The sequence below is a fragment of the Coloeus monedula genome, assembly GCF_965178545.1.
Source record: "Coloeus monedula genome assembly, chromosome: 1".
Classification (NCBI taxonomy): Eukaryota; Metazoa; Chordata; class Aves; order Passeriformes; family Corvidae; genus Coloeus; species Coloeus monedula.
In genome coordinates, this window is record NC_138781.1 from 120,925,835 (window position 1) to 120,945,838 (window position 20,004).

At 42.9% G+C, this 20,004-nt stretch overlaps 1 protein-coding gene across 1 annotated transcript in view; it reads left to right on the forward strand.

Annotated features, from left to right (window-relative positions):
• Positions 1-5,126: 5,126 nt before the first annotated feature.
• FAM110B (family with sequence similarity 110 member B) overlaps positions 5,127-20,004 on the forward strand; it is a 115,064-nt gene continuing 100,186 nt past the window's right edge. Inside the window, exon 1 of the mRNA XM_082294681.1 lies at positions 5,127-5,259. The gene's annotated coding sequence lies outside the window, so the exon portion shown is untranslated. The remainder of the gene's footprint in view (positions 5,260-20,004) is intronic.

The following is a 20,004-nucleotide window of genomic DNA, read 5'->3' on the forward strand; positions in this document are numbered from 1 at the left end:
AAAAAACATCAAATGTCAAAGGGGGATGGTTGAACTTATAGTACTAAGTTTATATTTTGTTCTATATCCTTAGAGCACAGGGTACACATTACAACTAATTTACTCTCCTCCACCACTAAGTGATATTATTATCATATTGCATACAGTTAAACTGAGACAAGGAATTGAATTCCTTCTGGTCAGAGAGTAAGTAAAATGCTGGTGCTGGGATGAGGACACAGGGCTCTATGGAGCAGGCTGAATATCACATATACTTCCCATTACATGCTAGGATTGAAAGTTGCTAAACTAGATAATAAGTAGGTTTTCCATACGGGATTTGTAGGACACATTGGTGAATTCAAGCCATAGTTGGCAAGGTACCTACCTGTCCCTTGGCAATATTATGATATTGGTAACATATAAAACTGATGTGAAGGTAGCATTCCCTTGGCAGCACACTAAATATGCCGCAAGACACATAACCAATGAGTATAATTTGCAAATGTGTATGGAGAATCAGTCTTGACAGTTTTGTTTACAAAGGCAGGCAGCTATTTGCTGATAAGAGATATGACATGCTATTCATCTTGCTGCTACTAAGCCAAAGGGATTGCAACTATGATAACAAACTGTTAGATTTGATTGTTGGAATGCTTATGCAATGTTAGTAATAAAGGATGTTTAAAAGCATATCTCATTTGTTCTTGAGCAATCATATAGTATTTCTTATAACAATTTTCCTGGGACACTTAAAAGGACAAGCTAATTAAAGAAAAGATATCTGTCTGGCTCAGCTTTAATGGATCTGTGTTCTCTAAGTAGGTGTATGTAGGAAACAGGAGCAGACGTGTCTGTATTTCTCTGCTTGCATGGGTTGAGGCAGGATGTCAAGTGACATAGTCACTGCCTCACATCTTTCAGTGTCTTCATTTTGGCTGGCGTTACCTCCACAAACCTTCCAAAACTGGAAAATAACCAGTCCTAAAGACAGGACAAGGGTAATGGCTTTAAACTGAAAGAGGGTAGGTTTAGATTAGATAAGGAAGAAATTCTCCACTGTGAGCGTGGTGAAGCACTGGAAAAGGTTCTTATCCCTGAAAATTTTCAAGTCCAGGTTGGATTGGGCTCTGAGCAACCTTGTCTACTGGAAGTTATCCCTGCTTATGGCAGCAGGGCTGGAACTGGATGACCTTAAGGGTCTCTTCCAGCATAGACCATTATATGATTAGAAGTATTGCTGAGACCTTCAAGAAACTGAGGAGGAGGTTTCTGGATTGTTTCTCCCTGTTACTGAGCACCAGAAGAATGGATCAGCATGACTAACACCTCTCCTTTGTCATCAGCCTCCTGCTTCAAACAATACTGAAAAAACACTTTTCCCAGAACTCCTAAATACCTGCACCATTTATAGCCTCCAGTAACATGTTGCTCACACATTTTCTACAAAGCTTATGATCAAAGTGAAAAAAAACCCAACTTACATAATACTGTTCAGAGCACATACAGGACTAGAGTGTCCTGCACCACCTTGTTTTTGTGAACAGCTGGATGTACATGAGGGTGGGAATAGAAACTCAGCTGTTTTTTTGTGAAATACTGCTCACTGAGCTTTGTTGAATGTGTACATGCAGCTCAGTAATGTGCAGGCACAGGCTGATCCAGCTGTGATGGCTAAAATAGTGCTTTTGTCTGGCCTTCTCACTCTCACCTCGGCAGGCACAGCTGAGGAGATGGCTGGGTAGGCTGAGCAGGCAGACCAGGCTGACCATCAGAGATCATGTACATGCTTCACTAATGGATTTAAACAAGGCCAAACACACTAAAATATTTGGTGAGGGTGTAGCTGATGCAGGTTACAGCTTGGTCTGCTAAGCTTGTCGCTGAACCCAGCTCACACCTCCTGGTCAGTAGACTGGAGATAATATTTACAGGGGTAAGTACACCCTACAGGGGTAGGGGCAGGTAGGAAGGCTACGCCACTCAGTACTTGAGTTGCTGTGGCTAATTCAGCCTGAATACTGCAGTAATTCAGGCAGCAGTCTGCATTTTTGAATGTATTTGAGCATTGCACAGAAGTCTACACAAGGAAGACATATCAAAACCCCAAACTTTTCACAGCAGGGATTTTAGAGCTAACAAGTGCAAAATGAGCAGCTTTGTTCTCAGTCATTCTTACTCATGGTTACAGGTGACTTTCTGAATAGCATATACCATGACAAACTACAACTGAAATCCTCTTTGAATGCAAACAGGCCTTAGGTTTAGCAGCAGCTGTGAGATGGAGACTTACTATTAATGGCAGATTCAAGAAGCGTGAACAATAACGAGGCTCTATTTAAGGTGGACACAGCTTGTCTGCATTAGAACTGGACCTTGAGAACCTGTGTTAATTAACACGATTTTGAGTGGTGTCAGCTGTTTCTGAGTAAAGCTATTGATTAGAGCAACAAATGCTTTATTCTTGGTCTTATAAGAATATGGATTTAGGAAGAGAGTTATAATCAATAGGTGGGGTTTTAAATTTTTTTATCTCAAAACCTTTTGGAAGTTGTGAAATATTTTAATGGACTGACAGGATTAATGCATTTTTTTAATAATCTGTTATTTGGAAAGCACAAAGAAGAAATCAGTCTGGAATGTGATAATTTTATGTGTGTTTCCACAGGTTCTTGACTTAGTTCCAGACGACACAATTTCTTATGCACGATTTTTACTCCTACTGAGCAGCCTTATTGAGCAAGTTTAATCAGGTATATGCCTGTTTATAAAATTAGTTTGTTTTCTTGGATATGATTTATAAATCAGGGGTTATAATGTTTCCAAATGCAAAGATTTGTGTACAAGGATAACTATTTAATGTACCCTTAAATGTCATCTTAGGGCCAAGGTGCTGGTTTAATTAAAAGGATCTGGCATGTGATGAAGCCCATGGGTGTTCATGATGATCTCAAGGCTGCAGCTTGCCTTGCAGTGGGAGGACCTCTCACCACTGCTTCAGTGGGTTGGTCATCTGTCTGAGGCTTCTGTCGCTAATCTTGACAGTAAGAATAAAGATCATATTTTAGTAGCTATATTACAATGTGAGGCATTAATTGTATTATTTCATACTTCTTCCCAGAGGCAGCAGCTGCACAGCGTGGCATAATTTAATAAAGCTATCCATCATCTGATGCCTGGGTGTGAAAAACTTACCAGGTAGTAGTGTAAGAAACAACTCCATAGTTCTTGGTTTGTCAGAAAGGGCACAACTGCTATACATGCACCTAGGCTTTAGAAACGTCTCTATATCAATCTGAAGTTAAATATTGATGAGAACTAGGAATTGGGAAATTTTCTGGCCAGAACAGGTAATCTAATTTCACATTACAGTTGCATTTACCTAGTCCTCCCCTTACTACGTATATCCAGCCTAAAGAATGAAGGGTAGAATGCACATCCTGTAGAAGTTGGCCGCAAGAGGTGGGGTGCCTGTGGATTGAACATGTGACAAATGACTATGCCATTGTGTGGCAGAGGATCCATTCAGCACACACTGCAGGGCTGATGGTTGGCTTCTGGCCCTAGTGCCTAACGCAGCAAGCAGATCTCGATAGCACCTAGGATGTAGGATGTATCTTACACCTCTAGCACACTGGTTTTATTTAAGGCTGCTTGATGTCTTAGGCAGGCTTCTTCATGCTTACTACGCTGTTTTACATTTTCAGGCTTTTTACCCTCAAGCACATAATTTTTTAATTTTAAGATAAAACAAAAAAGTTATTCCCCCTCTACAGTACCACTACAGGAGTAAAGGTGCAAACTGACATACTTTTCATTCCCTTATTCTGATGCAGCTATGCTAAGACATGCAGGAAGCAGAAGCTCCTTGTGGATGATGTGGAAGAGCTTACATGCCACAGGTCCCCTTCCTTCCTCACATACCTCATGGACTATGCAGAAAATTTCTAGGTAATAGCTAGGGAAACTGATAAATCACCTGCTTCTTTGGAATGCAACACGGTGTAGTACTAAACTTGAGGAGCTGGCTTAGTATCTAAGGCCCTGTGCTGCTCTGCCCCTCTGTCTGGGAAGCAGAGCTCTGCACAGTGAGAGCTCCCAGGTGGGGTCTTTTAACAGCTAGGGCTTAATGAACATTACGTGAAAAGACCTTTTAAAGGAGCCTGCTTAGGGTTTATATCTGGTTTTAACAACCCTTGGGTAGTCTAGTTTTGTTGCTGCCTTAAAAGATCGCTTGTGTATATACAGTGACTGCTCCTTCCACCTCTATGCAAACGACTGAAGTCTAATTATCCTTCAGAGAAGACCTCATACAAGGGCATTTCTGTCAGTCTCTTCTAAGTTAGATGTGAATCAGGGAAAATTCTTCCCCTTCTAATGTTTTAACTGGCATGACAGGATTGCATGCATTGACCTCAGGTACCTGAACTGAATGACTTAAACCGGTAAGCTTGGAGGAGATTTATATGATCAGCACTAAAGTACTATGACAAAAAAAAAGCTTTGGAAAAGGTACCTTAACCGGACATGTTCCAGATCAACAGGCAAATGAGTAGCTACGTTTGAAAGAAGATCTGTGACCGACCACAGGTAATGGGGCAAAGGTATATCTGAAATTCGTTTTTCAATACTTCTTGGTGGCTGCCAAACATAGAATGCTAACAAACGCATCTTCGCGATACCATCCACCCCTAGCAATAAAAAACCCACCCTTAATTTAACAGGAGTCACCAGTCAGCTCCTGAGGCATAAACAGGCAGCTGAAGCACCGCGCGTAGGCTGACTTCAGTGCTGAATGCCGAGCAGCATTTGGCACAGGTGGAGCAGTTTTCATCACAGACCCAAATTAACTCCGGTGAAGTTGCTCCGCGCCTGCCAGCGCCGGAGGAACAATCTCCGTGTGGGAGAAGCGCCCAGCGTGCCACCCGCCGGCCTCCCCTCCCGGCGCCGCTGGGCCGAACAAAGGCGGCAGCGGCGGGTCCCCTTTGTGCGGCGCGGGCCGGGGAAGGGGCGAGCCCAGCGCCACCCGGAGCTCCCCGCCCCGCCGGTCCGGCTGGGCAGCGCGTCGGGAGGAAGCGCCGGCTCTGCGCAGGGAGGGTGGCTGCCAGAAGCCCGGGCCCTCCCCCGCCCCCGTCTCCTCCCCTCCGCCGCCGATCCTGCGCCCGCTCCGCCTTCTCCTCGCGGCGGCGGCGGTGGCTTTCTCGGCCCCGGCTCCTCGCTGTTCTCCGCGGCTTCGCCTCGCTCCTCTCCGGGGGCTCCCGCGCCGCGCTGGCCAAGACGGTAAGGGCGAGGCGTGGCGCCGGCTCGGGGCTGAACGCAGCTCCGTCCCGCGGCTCCCCTGCTGTCAGGGGGCGGCCCCGGGCAGCGGGGGCGGGCGGGACCCCTCGCTACCAGCCCCGGCGGGCGTCTGGCGAAGGGGCTGCAGCGGGGCTGGGGCGCCTCGCCGCCCCGGGGGCGGGCGGGGGGCTCGCCCCGCCGGGTGCTGCAGCAGGAGCCGCCCTGCCCTGCCCAGCCCAGCCACGCCGCCGGGGGTCGGCGGGCGGGCGGCTCCCGGCGGGGACGGAGCGCAGCCCCGTGGGGTGGGTGCCGCGGGTGGTGCCCCGCCGGCCGAGCCGGCTTCGCCCCCCGCCCCTGGGGCGGCGGCTCCGGCCCCCAGCCCGCGAGCGGGCTCGCGGCGGAGCGGGCAGGGCGGTTTGGCTCCTATGAAATGCCTCGCTAATGGTAGGGGAAAACATATGGCCCTGGAGAAAACTCGGAGGAGTCCAGCAGCTATCGCTTCCAGCGGCTATTTCCCCGAGTCGGTGCGAAGTGAGAACTTCCTCCCGGGATGCCCTTTCGGGGGTTGCGGGGCTGAGCACATGGCTGCCTCCCCTGGGTCTGCCCCGCGTCTGTCACAGCACTGCCTGCCAAGGGGCCTGCCGGCGCCTGCTCTCCTTTCTGAGTGCTAATCTGACCTCAAGAAAACTTCAGCTGGGTGAGGAGAGGAGGCTGATCCAAAAGGTAATTTACTTAAACATGTGGGTTTTTTTCCTCCTCGTTCTCCTTCCCTCGCTCAGACAAGGCATCTGTGAAAAGGAGGGAAAGCAATGGGATTATTGATGTCTAAGGGTCCAATATATATGGCGGCTCATAGTGCAGAGAAGAAGGCTAAAACTTGCAGAGACCTGACACTGGCAAATTAACATCTCCAGTGAATCGTCGTGTTAACTTAATTAAGCTTGGATTTTATGGTTCTTTGGATGTTGATTCTTCCTTGTGTTTGAAGTCTCTAGATACTCAGATATTTAAGGATGAAATATCTTCTTTGTGCTTGCTATGACAATGCTGTTGCATTTTGTAAACATCAGGACGACTTTTATCTTTAATGTAGACCTTTTTATCACTCAGCTGTAAATACTTGTACTGTTAGTAAATCTGCTGCTGATTTGTTGGGTGGCTTTGCAAAAGGTCACTTCAGTTCATCCAATACAGGCATTTTTTGTAAAATGCCTATACTGATTTAGTGTGGTACAGGGTCAGATTTGGCATTTATAAATTATTTCATGTTTGTGCTTGTGTGCTGTGAGAGCCATGCTTTATAAAGCAACTATTCCTTAGTTGTGCCTTAAAGCCTACTGGCAGATCTTGGTGTGTGGTGTGCAGCTAGATGTGCATTTAATGTTAAGTGTCCTACTTATTTAAAAATGTTGAACGCTCTAAAAGGGTCAGTGTAATCCATACCACACGTGCGCTCAAGTGACCTAGAATTAACAGGATAAAACACTTTTAAGCACTCCTGGACTAAAAGGTAGGATGCTGTTTCCTCGTGCATGACTAACAATGAATTGCTTTTTCAAAGTGTCCAGTGCCATGCTCCCCGATTTGGAGGGCTGCAGAACACCCACCCCCCTGCTGGAAAGGCTTGACTTAAACTGGTGAGACTAGTCATGGGAGCAGAAGGCACCAGCAGCATGGAGGTGCTCCATGGGAGATGAACTTGATGGTGTTGGTGGCCAAGGGAGGTGGATGCAGAGACCACCATCAATTCTTCATGGATGGTGGGCAGCCCTCGCTGTGGTGTGGGGCTGTTGGAGCTGACAGAGCTGCGTGCCCTCTCAGGGCCCTCATTTAATGTGGGTTAGTAACTTAGCATGTCAGTTGATATTTCAGGCTGCGGTACTGAGTTTCCCCTCTGGGTATCAGGAGGCAGCAGGCAGGTGCCTGTGCACTGCCGTGTAGGTGCAGGCATACCAGGAATGTGGTGGTAAGTGTGATTTACTGCCTCGATGGGACTGATAGCCTGTGCCAGCAAGTTCACTCTGCTGCACAGAAGGCCTGGACTACCTTCCTGCCAGTGCATCCGTGTTAAGAAAACTGTATCACAATCTAAAGAGGGAAACCATGTTTTCCAGATTCATGTGGAGGTGATTCACTGTCACTTTGCTAGAGAGGCTCTTTCTGTGTTGTAGCACTTGGCCACCAGCACCTTCCTTCTCTGCCCCTCTTAGGCTTGTGGTGGACATGGTGAAGATCCATTTGTTGCTGCACTTAATATAGGTGCAGTCTTCCACTGTATGGGAGATGGTTTTCTCTTAAAGGTTCATGTATATGCTTTAAAATGTGGAGGTCTGAGGTTGATTTACTGAGGCCAAGCTGAGTCAAATTATAGGATGCAGCTTTGCGAACATGTTTTGATCGCTCGGAGCTACAGAGCACATTTTGGATAGTGTGCTAGTGTGTAAAGGGAAGGTGTTTCTCAAATGTGCTTTTGTATGTTTCCCAGTGCTGACTAGTTAAGTTGGAAGTCAGTACACTGAATTATCATAGAGTAGATTTTGGCCATTAATTGTAGTGGAATGCAGAGTAAATGAAGGCTTATGTTTACAGCCTGCCCAGAACTAGAGGGTGTATCTTTAAATTCTGGAATATCTCTAGTCTCCCACTGTGTGTCTTGTTTTCTGCTGCTAGATTACGGCTCCATTCCGTAAGGCCTTAAGCACATGTGTTGATCAGCCACAAGTTAGTAATTTTGAATTAAACTGAAGGGTAAGTATATTTCAACTACAAAGTGTTTCTTTCAAGGAAGCTTTATTTAATAGAGCGAGTTCTGAGAAGTTAGAAGAACTAGTTTGTGTTGTCCACAGAGCTAAAGGCCTGTAGGAGTTGGAGGTTTAAATGAAAAAAAAAAAAAGTCTTGGACTGTTTTAAGTGGAAGGTACAATAGCTGCTTGGAAACTGCATTTTAAGGAGGAGGAAAAGCTTGCCAAGTGGGGCTGTGGACCTTGCTGTGAGAATAAGATATTGCAAGTTACCAGAAAACCTAAAAGGAATGAAGTAAAGGGGGAGATTGATTGTTGGAGAGCAGAAACTGCAGGGATAGCATGTGAATTGCCAAAAGCTAGTGGATGAAGAAATTTAAGATGAGGAAAGGGGAAAAAAATTAAAAAGAGCAGGAGAAGAGAATTTAGCTGTGATGTTGTGAGGACCAGGCTGTATGAAAAATGCTTGATACCTCTAAAATTAGCAGTTCTTGTTTTAGTTGTGTAGTTTTAGATACAGATGAGGATTTGAATATGGGAGAAAGATAGGGTGACAAATGGAATTGACCAGAATAAATGTCTTATGTCTGCTCCCAGTCAACTAAGTTTAAAGGTCTTTGCTTTTTGGGCTTTGAAAGAGTTGGTACAGGGCACTGGAGCCAGGTTAAAAAGAACAGAATTGGGCATTATCTGTTAGGTTGAATGTAGCAGTTGTGATAGAAAGATAGCAAAAGATGTATAGTTCTACTTATTTTAAGAGAATGAAATTTTCACACCTTTTACTCTGGTCACAGTAGAATTCAAGGATTTAGAACAAATTTGGAATGGAAAAAGTAATTAAGTATACAAAACTAAGTGGAAAACAGGATAAAATGCATCATGTATTTGCTACAATTAGGTCATGAAAGACTAAAGTCATATTATTACTGGTTAAATACTGCATATCCCAGACAATAGGAGCAGAAGGTTTCAGTTCAATGCATATACACCAAAAATAACTAAATTGGAAGTGTGGGGCTTGGCTGAAGAATGGTGAGGTGTCCTCTGAAGGAGAAATTGTGCATTTGCCTGCATGAATAAAGGAATCATTCATGCCCTGCCATCAGTATTAGTGGGGAACTGGTCTCTTTGCTTCACTATACTGGCTGAAATAACTTTATGAAAAGGATGATTGCTGATGAGGCACAGTTGGGAAACGTAGTCAGCACTGAGGTGGGTTGGATTATTGCACAGGAAGAATTGAATATCTGTGATGACTGAAACAATAGGAATGACAGGAAGTCAAATTGGTCTAAAAGCAAAGTTATCTACTGAGTGATTATTAGCAACACATCTGCTATCAGCTGGCAAGTCATCCCTTAAAACAGGCTTGGTGGAAAAGGCCTGACCACCATAGTCAAATGGGGATGACTCTTATTTGGTACTGACCATGAAATGGGAGCAAACGTGATGCTCAGGAAGAGCTCTTCAGTGAAGGTAGACAAGTTATTAGGCAAGGCATTAGGGAGATTTCGTGTCATATACTGTACATAGTTCTGGGCACTTATGTACAGATAATACTAAAACCTAGTGGAACATGTAGTTGGACATCCAGGCTACAAAGATCACGTAGTGTGAACAGTCTGGAATTAGATGAGAAATCAGAACTTAAACTACTCTGGCTTTTGTGTCTTCGTAATGGCAGAGATGGGAGATAGCAGCTGCTTAGAAATTCCCTGGGGCAAATTCTTGGAGGAGAGGAAGGGTCATAAACTGAAGATTCAGCTGTGATTTTGGATTAAAAACTTGATGTACAGAAGGATAATTTGATGAACGAATACAAGAATAATCTACATGGGGAATTCAAAAGGAGTTTCCTCACTGTCAGATTCTGGATGCCTTCGTAGCTGTACGTCTCCTGAGTCCCAGCTAAGTATTGAAGTTTGAATGTGACTGTTCAGGATTTGAGCAGTTCAGGCAACTGAAGCTGCCATATTTTATGCTTTGGTGTTCACAGTTAATCAACAGAAATAGAAGTCACTTCAGTAAAGGAGGTGTGATGAGCAGAAGCACTTATTTTTGGGGAGCATGTGTTGTCTAATCACGTGATGGTGAATAGAATTTATAGCAAGTAAAAACACTTAGATATGACATTAGTAACTGTTTTGTTCTCTTTTTAGTGCATAATGGAGTTGGAACCAAGCATAAGTCATAAAATATTAAAGATAACCAGAAATTAATATGTGTGGAACAGAAAATGCATAAATGGACGTGCAGGCTGGAGGTCAGGTTGGTTGACTTGCGCCCATAAATAAATAAAAGGGTATGTTCTCCTGTTGAGTGAGTGCCCATATTTATCCTGTGCCTGATTTCATGCTCTCTGGTCTTAGGAGTGTTTTGTGGCACTGGCTGCATCCTCTTGTTGGGGACTGTGCCCCTGGGAGGAGGAGTAGGAGGCGCTGCCTGGGGAGGGGCTCGGGCAGAGCCTTGAGCGGTCGATGAAGCGCAGGGCTGTTGAGGATCCGTGGTGGGGGCTGGGGGGATGTGTGCTTGTCTGTGGCTTCGTTTTGCAGTACCTGACCCAGGCGCTGGTGCTGAGCTATGCAAAGGCCAATGCAACCTAACCACTGGGAAGAAATTGAGGTATGAGCTGTGCCAGTTGAGACACTTTCTCTAGTGGCACTGTTGAAGACTTGACTGGCCCATTGAAAATGTAAAGATGGTGCATGTGGTTTGAAGGCTATGCCGTGTTGACACAGTTTGATCTTTGCTGTACTGTCAGAGTCTGTCTGTTTGTAAGCCCTCCTGTAGCTGGTCTTTGTATGCCCAGTGAAACTTGTGGAAGTTTTCTTCAACAAGAAAAAAGAGTATGTCACCTGTGTGAATGTATTTTGAGAGGAACTGTTGGAAAAATAAGGTGCTTTGAGTGTGTTTGTACATCAAAGCAAGATCAATATCTTGCTATTGCTTTATGTCTGTTTGTTTTGAATTTATAAGGCAGGTGTCTTACTTCCTTAGAAATAATCTAGTTGCAAACTCCTTTCCAGCATAGTTTATTAAAAATCTGAACTATTGAATTTTAGGTGTTTGCTTTAAATGCCTGTGTGTTTTTTTTCTTTAAAAAGGAGCTATGTAATGAACTCAATGTGTCAGCATGCCCCATAGGAAGCAATTGTGAAAAGATTGTGTTGAGCCATCAGAAGAATAATTTAACAATCCCTGGGAAAATTGAATTTATTGTCCTGGTAGCTTTTAGCATCCGTTATTAGGCTGTTTGCTTACTGTGATTTTTCATTTATTGCTATTGCTCTATTTTACAAGTGTTGGGTGAATCGTTAAAAAAGATGAGACTAGGGCTGTGTTGGGCATTATAGCATCTTTCAGTTGACAGCCTTCAAGTCCCAAATATTAATGGATGAGGTGGAAAAGATATTTCGTATTTACAAGGTAGAGGTTCAACCTAAATTCGAACAGTCTTTAGCAAATCAAAGAGCAAAGCACTTGTCTGCTGGTGCTTTGCTGTGTTCTTTAAAAACAAAATCACTCAAATAATTTCCTGTTACAATTTGAGGTCTTGGAAAAGTCTGCATTAAGAAATGGGAGGAAGTGTTTTGAGACTTTATTGGACTGGAAAGATAATAGTAGAGTTCAGTATTGTCTGAGTTGTCTTCTTCATCCAGTGTGTCTTCACAGTATTAGACAAGTCTATTTTAAGTGACTACCCAAATTCGTGAGTGAACCCAGACCTTTGGATTTGTAATGACCTTTGTGTGTTGTCTCTCTCTATTTGACAAGTTACTCTGTGCATGCTACTTCTTGGGAGGTCAGATGGCCACATGGAAACTATGTCTCATGTATATATAGATATGTGCAGTTTAAATTAGGGTGGAGGAGAATCATCTAAGTAATGCTTGGGTAGAACACTTTGGAGATGATGGTGATGATAATGCGCAATTTATTTGTACTTTATTTCATATATATAAAACTTAATGTTGCTGTGGTATGTTTGTCAATCTGTTATTTGTCTTCCTGTCAAACTCCAGTGGGTTTAGGTGACTTTAAATCTTGCTTAAGAACCTTTTGTCTCTTTTCATGCAACCATGTACTTCAACATTATATTTGGAAAAAGTCAAATTTATTACTAACATTTGTAAATGCTCGTGTAAGTACAAGTAAGTAACATGATGCATTCCATGTGCATATTGTATTTAATTACAAGATTCTTATAATCTGTGTTGTTTTGCCTTTCTGAGCTGCAATATTACTGAATTTTATTACTGTTGAGTTGGCCCAGTGTGTTAGTTCTGGGTGTTGAATGATAATTGCAGTGAGTGTCAATCCTGAATGAATTTAAATGGTAGACAGTGTGAATGAGACTTCAGGGTTTGCTTTTGCTCTATTTGGATAGATGTTATTTGTCACTGGAGATCGCTTGTGATCATCTCTCTACATAATAAAACTTGATACAATATGTAGGGACTTACTGATAAATCAGTTAATTCTATTAATTAGTATCTGCTAGTCAGAAACTAGAATCACAGTTCCACAATGTGTGATTTCTGCAATGCGTTTGTACAAATGCTTGGGGAATATTTGCAGATGTGAAGGTCTGCTTACTCAGATTTCCTGCAAGGCCTCCATGAATACTTTGCTGAAGGATTTCAGGTATTCTAGTTAATTTTGTCTTTATTTATGGCTGGGCTGTGTCTCCATCTTGCACTGCTTTCTGTGCAAGTTTGATGTTTACTCCTGTTGTAATATTGGGTCCTATTTCCTGCAAATGAAATTATGCTTGTTAGGCTGAACTTCAGAACTTCTAGCTGAAGTGAATCCCCCAAATCTTTGTGTGTTTAAAACCACAGATTTCAGGTCTTTCCCCTCACCCCCCTTTCTTTCTGTTTGGTAGACTGTAAGGAAAAGGAGACACTGACAAATGAAGCACAGCATACAGGAGTGCACAATGCTCTCTTTAATTTAGAGAGAAACGTTGTTTTCCTCTGATCTTTGCTGTAGTCATTTGAGGTGTTCAGTTGTGACTAAAATAAACAAAATTGTTTATTTAGAAAATAAATCCCAATTTGTCTTCTGATGACCTGTTTATTATAGCAACTTTGTGCTATCACACAAATTTCTTTTAGGGCTGAGAACTCTTTTTTTTTTTTTTTTTCCTCCCTGTTTAATTGAAAGATGATCAGTATCATTTCTCTCTTCCTTCCCTCTCAATCCCCCTTAAACCAAAACAAACCCTTCAGTCCTTAAACAAAAGTGTCTTTGTTTTTACATTTGTTTTATGAAATTGCTTGAATCCTTTGGGAAAAGCTTTCCTCTCACAGGAAGAGAGGAAAAAAACCCCCACCCTTCTAAAGCCAAAACCAGCAAGCCTGCTACCAGACATTATTTTGTTTTGCTCTCTGAATAGTAGCAGATTGCATAAAAAAAAGCAATTTCTCATCTTAATGAATGAAATGTGCAATAGCCGAAATGCACACAAATAGACATATGGTTTTCACTCAGCAAATGTAAAATTGGTAGTGTTCAGGGCAGTAATTTTCTGCACAGCTTTCTGAGAGCTTCTTTGCATTGTTACTATTGGGAATGAAATTTTAAATGGGGTATATTGTAGTTCTGAGAGGTGGGACAATCAACTGCTCCTTGGCCTTTCCAATTTTATTTTAGTTTTTGATACTATTTATTCCTAAAAGTCTCTTGGTTCTACACCCTTGTGCTGTTTGATGCTGTAGCCCCAGTTGTGAAGCCATCCATCCCGGCATACTCAGCAGTTGTGTGAAACACCCTCTCCTGACCTAGGAACCTGGAAACTGACAGCAAACTTGAATGAAATGAGAGATTGGACCAGAAAGACAAAGAATTATGTGAAGTATCACCCTGCTAGTTTGTTTACATGGGCTTTATCTAGGATATATACTAAAGAACAGAAGTGCTGATGACCTAGAACAAGATTATTGCAGCAGACTTTCTCTCAAATGTAATAAAAATGCAAAATTGAGTCACTGGCCTACAATTCTTGATCAACTGTATTATTATGCAGGCTGGAGGGGTCAAGGATGAAGGGAAATTTTCTGAGTAAATGCTGAATGTGAATGAAAAAATAGAGGCCTCCCTTAGCACCAGGAGGTAATGGCTTATCTTCTGAAGAGTAAGAAATCAGATGCTGGGCTGAAAGAATTGATACAGGACCGTCCTAGAGGACCCCTTTGTAAGCATTATATGAAGAATTTGGAGTATGGTGTCCTCCCTGGGTTCCAGTGGCACCTCACATCTCAAGCTGCTCTTGAATTTTGCCAGGCATGCCCTCTCTTGGTGCCCTGCATTGCTGCTGTCCCCCTTCTGTACCCAAAGCTGTGTCAACTTTATGGCTCATGCTGGGCTTCAGTGGGTGTGCAGCCTGTGCAGTCATGATGATTTGGATACTGTGCAGCTGTGAAACAGCTGTGTCCTCATGACTGGCTTGTCCACAGTGTCCTGGAGAAACCTGCATGTTTCCTGGGCTTTTTATATCCTAACCTTGCAGGTATACCTGCTTGTGCTTCCAGTGCCTGGGAAGAGAACTGTGTACTCTGCAGTACCTTCTGGAGTAGCATTCATACCTCTCATAAACTGGCATGTGAAGAGATGATTTTAAGAGTATTCACATCATATTTGAAACATTTTTAAGTGCTCTTCGTGAAGACTAGACCAGAGAATTATAGGCTTTGGAGAGATAGAAGTTGAATTAACTTGTACTTTGCTGGCTAAGCTGCATTAATGTTTTCATTACTTGGCCTAACATGCAGTAGGGCAAAAGCTGTAGGGAGAGGCCCTGTCCCCCAGATATGCTGAATTTAATAAAATATAGGATTTCTCCTTCTAAACTTTCATTATCCAAGAACCTCTATGACCATATCAAATGATGCTGTTTAGATTGTTGCAATCAACTAATTTGATTTCCATATTACTTCTGGATGACTGTTACTGAAAAGATTTTTTTTATAAGATGCCTTGCCCCAACATGAAATCAGATCCTCACACTCCGCCTCCTACGTATATTTTACTGGATTGTGTGGGCTGTGCTACTGAGCCTGAGAGCAGAGAGGAATATTAGCCTCCTGTGCTGTCATTGTGGTGAAGACTAATCAAATGCTAGTAGTGAGAGTAGGCTTGCTTTGCTGCTGAAGGGCAGGACAGTATTATATATTTTGTTCAGAGGGGATCAGCATAGGTACTGAGTAGAAGAGCTGCCCACCATACAGATCCATGCTCACTCTCGCAGTGCCCTTTGTTCACGCTTGCTGTGTGCCCAGAACCTTTTCCCTGGAAACACTGTTCCCTTTAGGTGTTGCCAGCTGAGCTGGGACAACAAGGTGGAGTCGGAAGGACAAAGACTGGTATCCAAAAAGCCCTTGCAGTGAACGTGGTTGGTATTGCAGTTCTGCAGGCCAGTGGCTGTCACCTGTTGCTGCGGGTTCAAGCCTGGAGGAATTGCAGTATGAGCTGGACATGAAGGCAAGGAGGCAGCTTGTATTATGGTGGTTGTGATACAGATACTGTCTAATGCAAAGCTGCCTGCTGTGAGGTTCCAGTCTTTCTCCTACGTCTTTCCCATGCCTAGAACTTCCACTAATTTAAAGCTGAACTTCTAATGAGAGGCAAAAAAACCTGTTCCTTAATCAGAGTGATTTGCTTTCATGGAATACTTCATTCAACTTAGTGCAAATTGTGAAAGCCATGTTATATTTTAAAATGATGTCAGCTGCTCTTGACATTGAACCAGACAGAAGAGTGCTGACAATCCCCATGAAGTCTGGCTTCAGTGGAGTGTAATTTGGAACCATAATATACTGAGCTGAAAGAAGCAATAAAATAGCTCTCCACGTTGTTCCTTTTGCATTACAGTTCTGGAGTGGCAAGTGGATTTCCCATTGTTTCCTTCGTACCTTTCCCTTCTCAATAGGCAATATATAGAATATGGAACTCTTAAAAGTCACTTCTAGTGTTACTGGAAAAACTGATATGTTGGAGTGGAGATAATAGCCTCTTGTTCTTCTGTAGAACAGTCACATTGGCACAAGTTCTTTTTTTTTTCTTTCTTTGAAGTTGTTTTGCAGAGTTACACAGAGGTGTAGAGATTTTCCTAGGCTGGGATTTTTCTCAAGTCAATGTCAGAACTCACTTTCATAATCACAAAGATTGCGGTCTCTGACAACAAGATAAACAGAACTGAGGTGAGGTATATCTCGTTCACCACGCTGAACAGCTCTTACAATTTTTTTCCATGATCAACTAGCTCATTGGCATGGCAATTAATAAAAGTGTAAATGAGAATGTCAGAAAGTCTGCGGTCATTGCCCTGTAAACTTCACTGGCACCTCTAGTGAGTGTTCTCCAAGGGTAAGGAAGAAGCAGAGGCTGGATATGGAAGAGGGAATTACAGTGCTGGTGTATGGCTGGGTTAATTGTGTCTTCTGTGCTGTGTACCTCTGAAGGCTCCTGACAGTGAAGGGAGTGTGTCATTCGGTTGTTGTCCAGTTTCTCCTTTTTTTAATAATACTGTATCTCTGATCACAACTTCACAGACGTTGTCAGCTTAAAGTCTAGGAGAACTTCTTTTCCCTGATGAGAAATTACAAACCACACCTGCTTATATGTTCTCAGTTACATGATGGTTTTTGTTTTAACCAATTCTTTTCTGACTTGAGAAGAAAAGGGATATGTTCTTCATGAAAAGAGATGTATTGGATGTATGTGGAAACCATGTACAAAGTTTTCAGATTATTTAAAAGCTTTCAAGACAGATCTGAATTATCTTGATTTATATATTTGGTCTTCAGCCTGAATACTTACAAAATGTAAAGTGAAATGAAATTAAGATGTCTGGTTTATTATGTTGTCTACTCATAAAATACATCTAACTATTCACAAGGGAAAATTTTCTTGGGGAAAAAGATTCAAATTAAGTACTGCCTTACTGTCTCTGTTGTTACTTTTCTGTTGTCTTAAAATTTTTTTTGGTTTTTTTTTTCCCCTTCTAACAGTGCCTAGGATGTGTATTTGAGCTAACCATTAATGCGTCCTTTCTCGTGTCTGTAGTGCTTTTACCTGTCTGCTAATGTATGTAGATGAACAGGTCAGGACTTGACCTATATAATACAAGTGCCTTAATTTACTCCTATGTACATTCCAGGGTGTGGATATTTAAATAAAAAGGGAAAAGAAAAGATGAGCTGGTGCCTGGTACAGTAATTCTTGCTGGAGACTGATACCTGTGATAGGAGGGCAGTTACCAAAATTGCCACCATGTGCTGCCGTTTTTTCCCATTCCTGCTGTAAAGGCAGCTCATGGAGGCACATCTGCAACATGGCAGAGGCCAAGCGCCTGCTTGGGCAGAGTCTTTCTGCAGTCCTCCGTTCCATCTTGATGGCAGGATGCACGTGTTGGGCTTGTCCTGGCAGCAGGGGGCACCTTGCGGTGCTTCCCGATGGTCTTGGGAAGAGGCAGCCAGCCCCTGGAAAGCGCAGAAGCCTCCCTGCTGTTCCCCAGGTTCAGGCTTCCTGCAGGAGCCCATAGGACATGGCCTGGCCTGCCTCTGCCCTGGATTAGGGCATGGCTTGCCTTTGGGTTGGACCATAGGATCTACCTGGCCATCCCTCCTGAATCCTTTGGTGTGTTCACCTCTGGTTCCGTGATGGGCACTTGGCAGGAGAACCACAGGTGACTTCGTTGGCTGCTGTGCTGGGAGCTCAGCCGTGCCGAGCACTCGCAGGTCATAGCTGGGATTTTGCATCTTAAATGGAGAGAAATAGCGATTCTTTTACATTAAACAGTATGAGAATACACAGGAGAACATTTCCAGGAAAGCACGCATGCATGATATGGGAGAAAGAAGTTGATCTGGTTTCTGATTTGCGCCCTTAGCTGTGGGATCTGCAACATTCCTCAACAGTTGAGAAATGTAATGTGGATGTCTGCAGGTAATCCTGAGTCATCTTGGAGACAGAAGACTGAATCCTCCTCTCTATCCCTTGGTATTCTTTCTGTAACATGATGGTGTCCACGTGTTCACACACAAATAATACTCTTTGTTTAAAAGTCCCAAATGTTTCTGTAGGGACCTGATCTAATCTTTGAGATGAGCTTTCCCTTTCTGCAGCTGGTTTGACCTGAATCTGGGGAAGCAGTTGCAGTACATGGTCTGCATCCAAAGGAGAAGCGTTGCTCCTCCGAGGACTGCTAGCTATGGTAGGAACGTAGTCCTTAGTGGAAGGGCTGGGCTCACACTCCTGCCCTGCCCTGTGCTTTGAGAGGTTGTCCATGAATTCCGAACTGTGGCATTGTTCCCCTACATCTTCTGAAGAGTGCTGAACAGACTGGTGACAAGGCAGCATGAGGCGGCACCCAGTGAAAGGTATTCCCAGGCCACTCTCCCAGGTTCTCTCCTAAAATATCTGAAATGCTCTTACTTTTATCTTTCTGTCCATCCTCTGAGTTGGATTGTCTGGAAATAGTTACTTTCTTGTAGAAGTTCTTGCTGGTGGTATAAGATAGCTTGGAAGCATCTATGAAAAAACAGTTATATGGGGAAGAGGTTATTTTGAGATTTTTGTCTTAACTGGAAAAGTACCAAAAGCTGGGAAGTGCAAAATACATGTGTTTTTTTCCCCCTGAAATTTCACACCACTTTTCAAAATAAATTCTTCTGCCTTTATGTGGGTGAGTCCTTGCTCAAAAGTAGTGATTCCCAAATGTTCATATTTGAGCCAAGAATAAAATCTCTTTTTATGCAATCTCTTCAGAGCCTGCCTTTGAGAAAGAAAGAATTTAGTCTTTTAGAGACTTTATTTTCTTTATAGAGCATAATGAGTTTGCTTTTCAAAGGAAAAACTGAGAATTGCAGTGAAGGGGGTCTGTTGTATCTTGGCTTGATTTTATGCAGGATAAAGCTGTTTAGTATTTAATACAGTAAATTGTTTAAAAGGATAAGTTATATAATTACCATGAATTTTTAAATAACGATTAGTATTAGTACTTGATTGTCAGTCAAGGCTGTGGCTTTCTAAGTAGGAAAATGGTTGCAGATGTAGTCAGAGCTTTTTAAGATTTTTTTCCCCCTTTTTTTGTTTATCCTTATTTGCATATCTTAATTATGTAAACATCTTCAGTTTGGAAGCTGAAATGCTATTTTACTTCTCCAAGTATCTTTTAGTATCAGCTCAGTGAGTTCCAGTTTTTAGGAGCTTGTTAGCTTGCCTGTGACAGTTTCTTCATAGTTAGATATAGCAGGTGATGTCTGACTGCTTTAAAATAATAATGAATGCCATAAAATTCTTTGTTTACTTAGTGATGTGATCCTGTAGCTTGATTGCAAATGAACAAGCATCCATATGGTGTATGGGAATAAGTAAGTTGTCCCTTGCTCTGTGATATGTGTTGCTGGACTGCAGCTGACTCTTCAGGCTGTGGAAGACGCTAGTGGAAGAATATGAGGTGATATGAAACCACTTCTGATGGCAATCAGCTTGTTATATATGCTTGAGGGGAAGGGCCAGAAAGGAGCCTGCAAGCATTTCCACTTCACGGAGTTGAATTGTGGTTTTATTGTTGTTAGTATTTGGCTACTAATGGAGTTGAACCCAGTTTATGGGTATAGTTCACCAAATTCAATTCCACTCCAAGAGAAACAGCACCAATATAAGTAAAGTGTCTCTTGCTCCTTTATTATTTAAACTTTTGTAACAAAATGGCTTAGGACCGAAAGCAGTAGCTTCGGTCTCAGATTGGTCTCTGTGGCTCTGTTTTTATTGCACTTTATGCTAAACTTATAATCACAGGATTTAGAAACCCCTCTCCATGCACTTTTTATTAGTGACCCAGTCTTTCCATGATACAAAATGGGTCTGTGGACTTGAGAATGGTTGTTTAGCTCCCAGGTGCACCTGAAGAGCTCCCAGATAGAGACAGCAGGAATTCCTGAGGTCCCACGCCCAGCCAGAAGTTTCCTGCTGCAGCACCTAATGTTGTAGTACAAAAGTA